This window comes from Arachis ipaensis, chromosome B07 (assembly GCF_000816755.2).
Source record: "Arachis ipaensis cultivar K30076 chromosome B07, Araip1.1, whole genome shotgun sequence".
Taxonomy (NCBI): domain Eukaryota; kingdom Viridiplantae; phylum Streptophyta; class Magnoliopsida; order Fabales; family Fabaceae; genus Arachis; species Arachis ipaensis.
In genome coordinates, this window is record NC_029791.2 from 112,729,581 (window position 1) to 112,738,742 (window position 9,162).

The 9,162-nt window shown below is 38.0% G+C and overlaps 1 pseudogene; it reads right to left on the reverse strand.

Annotated features, from left to right (window-relative positions):
- Nucleotides 5,345-8,807, reverse strand: LOC107605855 (annotated as a pseudogene).

A 9,162-nucleotide genomic window follows, 5' to 3' on the forward strand; every position in this document is an offset into this window, starting at 1 on the left:
AGTTTGTCGAGATGTTTAGGCCAAGATGATCAAAATATTGCTCTGGGCGAAGTCCATAAAGGGATATGTGGAGCCCATCAGGCTGGGAAGAAGATGAAATGGGTATTATATCACAATCATGTGTATTGGCCAACTATGATCAAAGATTGTATTGAATATGCAAAGGCATGTCAAGAGTATCAAAAACATAGTTTGATACAACAGATCCCAACATCTGAGTTGCATTCGATCATAAAACCATGGCCATTTAGAGGTTGTGCTTTGGATCTAATTGGGTTAATTCACCCTCCTTCATCAAAACAGCATAAATTTATCTTGGTAGTAATCGATTACTTCACAAAGTGGGTTGAAGCGATTCCCTTAATAGAAGTTGGTCAAAATGAAATAATATACTTCATTGAGAAACATATAATCCATTGATTTGGAATTCCTCAAACATTGAGTACTGATCAATGGACTATGTTTACTGGTCAGCGGATTAAAAATTTTGCAGTCTCGAGGAATATTAATATGATTACCTCAACTCCTTATTATGCACAGGCTAATGGGCAAGTAGAGGCAGCAAATAAAATCCTGATAAGTCTGATAAAAAAGCATATCGGGAATAGACCTCGAACATGGCATGAAACTTTAAGCCAAGTATTATGGGCTTATCGAAATTCACCAAGGGGGTCAAGGTACTTCACCCTATAAATTGGTCTATGGCCATGATGCAGTGCTACCACTAGAGATTAATTTGAATATTTTGAGAGTATCAAAACAGAATGACTTGCCAGTCGATGATTACTGGAATGCAATATTTGATGAGTTGAATGAATTAGATTCAGAGCGAATCTTGGCACTTGAGAATATGATTCGACAAAAAGAAGGTGTTGCTCGAAGTTATAATCGTCGAATAAAAGAAAAGTGTTTCAGTATAGGTGAGTTGGTTTTAAAAGTTATTTTGCCAATGGAAAAAAAATCGAGATTTCTTGGCAAATGGTCTCATACTTGGGAAGGACCTTTCCAAGTAATAGGATTGTATTCGGAAAATGCATATCGGATAAAAAATATCGAATCGGGAAACATAATTGATTCGATCGATGGAAAATACTTAAAGCAATATTATTGTTTGCTAAATTAGAGTCAAAGTGCATAAGTCTGAAAAGAAATAAAACTATTACAAATACTGAAATTTAAGAAGAAGTATGAGTCATCATGAGATTTGCCAAGTCTGAGCGTAGCTTTGCTCTTTCCTGATCCAGAGCTGCAAGTGCCTCAGCATGCTTGAATTTTTCATATTGGACCTTGTCAAGTTGTTTCCCATATTCATCTTGTTTGGTCTCAATAGAAACAATTTCTTGGATGAGTTGTTGTTGTTCTTGCTGGGCAGTAGTCAAAGGTATGGCTATGTTAGCTCGTCTCTTGCGTATTTCGGCAAGTTTTTCATTGATCTGGGATAATTTTGTTTCAAGTTTTATCTCTTCCTTGTCATAAAAGAATGAACAGAGATAGCCTGAGAGATTCTCAGATCAAATTCTTCATGAGAAGCTTTGATTGGTTTAAGGGCTGCAACACAACCTTCTACTTCAGTTTTGATTTTAGCTTTCTTGTTCTCGATCTCTTGGAGTTTGTTTTGAAAAGCTACACTGTTGTTGGCAACTTGTTTGAATTGGCGGACTATGGCAAAATGTGGAGTAGAAGCCGAAAGTTCAAAGGCAGAATTCAAAAGATCAGATAAAAGCTGGTTGAGAATTGCATCATTGACCCATGTAGCAGGTGGATGGTCCAAGAGTTTAAGAAGTGACCGAAGTTGTTCTTGAGTATCAACATTCAACTCGAATAAAGAACTAGATGTAGAAGATCTTGGAAGTATTGGTGCAGAAACAGGCACTTCATCCTCTTGGATGGCTTGATTTAAGATGGAAACCAGGTTGGCTAAGGTGGCACTTTTTGGTGTGGTAGAAACACCCAAATTCCCATATCCTTCACCAGGAGGAGTTTGAAATTCAGCCTGCTGGGGAGGACTAGAGGGCCTTTGGGGAGTTTCTAAGACTCTAGATCGAGGCGAATCTGAATTGGTAGTTTCAGTAACTCGAGAGACAGAGTCAAAGTCTGGAGCCACTTGGTATTCAGTAGAAAGTGCAGCCTGGTTGATTGGTGAGGTAGGCTCAAGGATTTGAGTCTGTGTTGGAGAGTGGTGAGTAGGGTCTTTGGTCAAATCAACCACCGGTGTTCCAGTGGGAGGTGGAAAAGGAATCTGTAGTGGTTCAACGGACACCGTAGCTTAGATTGAATCATGAGATGTGGAATATCCCATATCATGATGTGGTTGTAGAAGTGGTTGATAAGGTGCCAAAGGAGATATGATTGAGTGAGCAGCAGTAGTGGGATGATATGAAAGGTACACAGTTATAAGTTAAGATTTATTCTAACTCGAATGAAATATATGTAGAAATGATAATGTTACCAGAATGAGTCTTGGCTTTCGAATTAATTGAGGACCAGGATCTGAATCGGCTATATCCTCTGATTGAGAGGAAGCAGCAAGGATGTTCCGGATGGATTGCTCACTTCCATCGGAGCTCTCACTTGACGGTTGTAACCATAACTGATGAAAAAATCAAAATCAAGAGTTGTTAAATAAATGTGATTTTCAGAATATTTCAATTTAAAGTGTATGGATATATGCAGAAATAGTTACCCTTCTGGAAGTCCTGGTGGGAGTCCTTCGACTCTTGTGTTGTGGTTGTCTTGAGCAGGTTGTGGTGTCAGCTTTTCTTTTTTAAAATTTTTTGGGAGAACCTTCAGCAATAGGGGCTGTTCGAATAGCAGATTGCTGGATTTCCTCTAAAGTACGACTGTACCTAAAGTAGTAAGCAGTCCACCATTCGAAACAAGACTTGGTGATATATGAACTGCGATCATAAACGAGGAAATTGAAATGCTCCCTTTGTTATTGATTTGTTAAGAGGCAGAAATCAAGTTCAATTTGAGAAGTTAGAGTGATGTGGCAAAATGGTTTATTGTTTCAAGGAAGAGGGGTTGGAATGACCTGTGAGAAACCCAGTTGCCTGGCTGTGAAATGAGGGGCATACAGGGTTATTTTGAACTTTTCTTTTTTGTGCTGGGGCAATCCTGTAGGAATTACTTGAACGGCCAGCAAATTTGCCCAATTTCGATTAGCCAGTTCATTTTCCTCAGTATCATGTGGAAAGAGCAAGCGATCAAGCCATGCAAGACCACAATTTCGATGCAAAAAGGGAGCGAAATTGAGGTTTTCATTATAAAAATCTTTACAAGAATGGAAGAGAGAAAAGACAGCCCAAAATTGGTCTTCATCCGATTGTGTACTTGAGAAATTTGGCTTATAATCAGCCAAGCGAAAGCCTTCCTTGTGTTGTTTATCAGTAGCACCACCTCCAGGCTTTGTCATATACTTTTCAAAAACGGCATTAAGCCATAGTTGGAGAAGCCAGAGAGGGCCACCTGTACTTATCAGATAATTATTTCGGAGACAATTTACAAATTGACCAAGCTCTTCATAAATATACCCTAGAAGAAGCTGGGCCAAATTAAGATTATTTTCCTCATGAAGCAGAGCAGCCAGAGGAAGAAAAAAATTTGATATTTGGACACTTCGGGAGCAGAAAATGATTGCATTTAGCCAATAAAACAGAAAGGCCAAGCCGTGAAGTCAACCCCTCGAGGGTTAATCTTTGAATTGTTTCTGAAAGATTTTTGATTGATGAAGAAAGAGATGTCAAGGGATTGGTTGATTAACAAATCCTCTCCTTGAGCACTGGGGAAGAAAGGTAGTTTCTTGTTGGCCCTTTCCAGGGTTTCGACAGGCCCAAGGAAATAATGAACATCTCCACCCACTGTAAAAGGGATCAGGATTCTGTTATCATTGACTTAGTTCAGTACACGAAGAGATGGTGGAGCCGGTGGTTCAACTGCGGGGCCTTTGCCTTTGTCTTGAGCGGCAGTATGAGGCGATGAAGCGGCCATTGCAGAACAGAGAAGAGTGAAGTTTAGGGATTGAAGAATAGTGGTCGCGGAGAAGATGGATGCAAGAGAAATCGAGAGAATAAAGGTTCGAAAAGATTTGTCAAAGATGGAAGTGTCGAATTTAAAGGAAATTTCACTATAGCCGTTATCGCAGATGGAATTCAAAGGGAAAGGAGGTAACTTCGCAAAGAAGGCGAAGTGGTGGAGAAAGAAAGCGCAAGTCACAGGAAACGTGTCGAACGGGTCAGTATTAATAAATGATAATTATTACCGACTTAGGAAATTGAAGTTTTGAATTTGGATTAAGTGCTTTATCTTCCAAAAATGATTTCGAAGACAAACACGTTAATCCAAGGGGGCAATTTGTTAATCGAAAAATAATTTCGATTAGGTGATGCTAATTCGAAGTATTGAAGAAATAATTAGAAGGGAGACAGATGTAGAAAAAGGTGCACGTGCAGGTATTAGTTGGGAGTTGCTTGACATGCACTCGATTTTGGATTCCTTCTTAAATCGAACGGCCTGATCGAACAAAGTATTCGAATGAGAAATCGAATAATTGCTCGAATAAAGGATCGAACGGTTACATAGATGGAGAAGTTGAAGGCTTTTACCACATGAGGAATTGATAGGTAACATTTCATTAGTAAAAGAGAGGGAACGGTTACCAAACAGTGCGCATTCAAAACAGCACCATGTAATCGATAATCGGTTATAAAAGTAGACTATAAATGTTAGAAAGTTTTAGGGAATAAAGGTTGGAACTTTGCTTCAGAAATTACTCATGCACTCTCACGTCCCAAAGACTTTTTGAGTTTGCCTCGAGTCAATTATGTGTAGGGTTCCTTCCACATGTCTTTATTTTCCATTTACATTTTCTGTAAACTTTATCTTTCAAGCAAATTTATGTTTCAAGCAAACATTTAAGTTTCAAACGTAATTTACATTCCAGTACCTTTAATTTTTATGTCAAAAGCCCTTTGACCCAGTCGAAGGCATCTTTACTGCTTTCTTTTAATTTCAACGCAATCTTTTCGATAAACCTCTTTTATCCCTTTACAATTTTTTATTTATTTATTGTTTCAATACCTGTCTAATCGAAGACACTTTGATGCACTTATAGAAAACTGGTACCTGCAAAAGAGGAGTTGGTTTCGCTCCCAGACTATTAGAATCGAACTACCATCGATTTGCTAAAAATCGACAAAACAAACTTTAACCATGTACATCTCTAATCCAAATGGACATTTAATTCTTTTAGTTTTGTCAATCATTATGAAAAGTCTTAAATGGCTTTAGGATCAAAGAAAAATCTACTTCCAGTCCTAAATAAAATAAGAAAAAAAACAATTAAGAGAACGAAAAGAAAATAAAAGAATAAGGAAGCAGTAATTCTGTCAACAATTACACCAAGTATCAGCCGAATTTATTTACATAACAACTCTAAACTGTCATTTGACTAAGAGCTATACATCTTTATAACTTAAATTCCTAATAACTAATAACTTCCTTCTACAACATTATAACTATAGTTACCTTAGGTAGTAACATGGGTCCTTTGTGATATTCTACTTGGATGAAAAGAAGCTCATGCACATTGGGGGATGAACCCCAAATAAGGCAAGAATTGATGAAGGTAGAATCCATAATCCATCACCACAAATCAAACCAGAAGCAACTGCAGGAACCATCAAACTTGCCTCCTCACTTTTTAGTTTGTGCCAAGCATACACTACCAAACTACCTACACACATGTCGATTGCAAAGTATCCACCAACTAAGAAAGGGACAGCCATTGCCATTGGAAGTGGAATCCATCTTCCAACTTTCTTGGGGGAAAGATCCCTCACTAAGTTGGCTGCTATGGCAAACGCGAAAAAACCATAACAAAGTTGCAAGCAATGCTGGGGGAGGGTGGAGAAGCCTTCAACACCAAGAATGGCCATGTTTCTGTATATGATGGCATATGGGGCCTTGTACTCACCATCTGGATTCCCTACATCAAAGGCCTTGTAGAAAAGGAAGAATGTCAGAGGCGCAACAACACAACCTATTGCTGTGCCGATTGCTTGGCTCAAAAGCATTGATCGAGGCGACGTGTAAGTTAGATGGCCGGTTTTGAAATCGTGCATCAAATCGGAACAAATGGAAACAATTGATTTGATCAAGCCACAGGCCACGAGTCCAGAAACTACACCATCGTTCTTTCCAACCAAGGCCGCAACCATAAAGAGCGCCACTTTGCCATAGTTATAGGCCATGTTCATGTCAGTTAAGCCTGCACCATATGCATTGCAGAAGCCAAGTGCAGGTGCAAGAATATAAGCAACCACCACATAATACCACTTCAACTGGGGAATCATCAGAGGGATTACAATGACACAAATGACGGAGAAGAAAATATACCCTGCAGCTGCCAACCATACTGGAATACTTTCTCTTAGAAACACTTCATGCCTTCTAAGATCATCAAGAGGCAGCTGATTCTTCTTGTCCAAACCTACATGGACAAAGAAATATTAGATTTCACAGACATATAAGCTTCAGTAATCATACATGTCTAACAGTCTATACTACATGTATCAGGCCTTAATATTTGTTTACTCAAAATCCTTACACGTATCAAGATTTTTTCTTTTCTTGTTCTCATGTATCTTCAAGGCTGCGGAACAGATAAGTTTCACAAAATTGTAGAGCCCATCACCAAGAAGCAAGGCAATTGAAATAAAGACCTGGGAGGGTATAAAACGTTGAACAAAAATTGAGGCCTTCAAAGATGAAAACAATATAGATCTTATGGAGTCCTTCAACTCTAGCTAATATACCTTATAGCCATTTAGACTTTTCATGCTACTTTCTGGTAGATTAGTAGGGAACCATTCTCCCTTTTGTCCCCTGATTTGTGGCCACATAATGCCCCATGAACAGACTTCTATTTAAAAGAATAGAGACAAAGAAGACGCACGAGTTTTTCCAGGCTTTCAATCCAAAAGTGGGAAATTGAACAAATCCACAATGATCTCCACCTGCATAGAACCATTGGAAGAAGGCCCATAGGAAACTCAATGAAAAGTACTTCATGAAACTATGAACCTGTCTCCTGCAAAGAAGTTGAACTAGTTTATCCTTTATATAGATTGACCTTGTTTCAACTTGAAAGACTCCAAGAAAAAGGGAAAAAGGATAGGAACAGATTCACACTTGGCCATGGCATCGCCTTTAGGAGTATGGAACCCATTAATAAGAACAGCGGTAGCTGTTCCACTGGGATAAGTCAATTTGTAGTCTATTACCATAATCTGTTAAACAACAATATTATCATCATCAATTACACCATTAAAGTCACTCACAACCAAATTCTTGTACAATTAAGCTTATTAATTCATCACTTCTACATCAAACTACTAAACCAATAAACTAGGAGAATAACAGCCTTTAAATTACCAATTGTGTCCAATGAAGTTTGAAAAAAAAGCCATAGAATTCCTTGCTAATAAAAATACCTTTCTTATGGGGATCAATGCAAATAGCCCAACAAAACTAGTTACAAAGAGAAAGGATGACATCCAGCCAAATCCAGGATCCTTGATGCTAGTAGGACTATTTCCATATGTATCAACCCCTGCTAGCTCGTATGTCTTCCGATTCAAGGCCAAGAGATTGGAACTAAAACCACCTGCAGTTACACAAATTTATACACATCACACATAAGAGAGTTGAGAAACACCATCATTTACACGGAAACAAGCTTTAATTAGGGGTTAATCTAAACAGTAAACAGCAGAGAATATTCCTAAAACAGTTAAACAATGACCTCCAACTGCAAGTGTGTAGCACGCCACTGAACATGTCTGGATTACGGTATTCTCCTGCCTAGTGAAAGGTGTTGAAACAATATTGGCTTTGGAAAGGAGCTTAGTCCAAGTCCTAATGAACACAAAGCCAAGTAGTGCAGCTGAAACATTAAGATTGGGGACTAATCCAGTTGTCAGGTTCAGCTTCATTGCTATCACACTATAAATGATTCCAATCAATATACTAGCTACTAGTCCGCGGATTGTGATTTGCCTCGTCCATGGAACTATCTTAGCCACATCCTCAGGCTCAATGGAAGCCTCTTCAAGGTCCTCTCTGTTGGAATTCTCTGCTTCTTTGAGTTCTTCATTGTTTATATTATTCATTGGATTCGACAAATCTTCAGCTCTTGGTGATTCCAGCAGCAAGGGAAACAGAATAGGGAAACATAATATATGAGAAGGATAATCATGTAAACCAATCAGATGATAAGAATACAGAGGAATTTGAGAATCTGATTCTACGATGAAAAAAAAAAGCAAGATTTTTAATGCTATACTTAACGTAATTAGTGCTGAAAAAAATTTCCAAATGTTAATCTTATTACCTGAATTTCCAGCTGGAGGTGGAAAAAAGCAGAATTTTCAAAAGAAGAACAATGAACTCTTGAGTGTAATTGGCAAGAATTGTGTTCTTCCCTCGGTGAATTGTAATTGAATTATGCAATTACGTTGAGCTGTCTTGCATGTTCTAACTAAGAAAAAGAGACGAGACGAGAAGCGTGAGAATCTCGGAAACTTAGGTACCTGAAATGGAGCAAGAACAGAATCAAGATGAGATGAACGAAATTCTGGTAATTACCAATGTGTGTTTGGCATTGCAAGAGAATTTGAATTGTTTTCGTTTTACCAAAAACAAATTAACATCTCTGCGTGTGAGATAGTACAACGTTGTTGTGTTGTACTGCCAACTACCTCTTTTTAAAAAATAAAAATTAAAACGTTTGTTTGTTGTACTACAGACAGTACAGTCACTCAATCAGTACTCCACTTTGATCAGAATTACTCAGCAAAGGGCCACCGCCACCACTTTGTTAGTTTGCATATTTCTAGGGTGAAATATTCGATTTTTTTTTTGAACTTTTAAATGTAAATACCCCACTTTAACAATAACTGATTACTAATTCTTGTCTTAAAAGCTTTTTCTAATCATTTTATCTATGATATCATCTTTGATCAGAAGCAAAGGGCCACCGCCACCACTTTGTTAGTTTGCATATTTCTAGGGTGAAATATTCGATTTTTTTTTTGAACTTTTAAATGTAAATACCCCACTTTAACAATAACTGATTACTAATTCTTGTCTTAAAACTTAAAA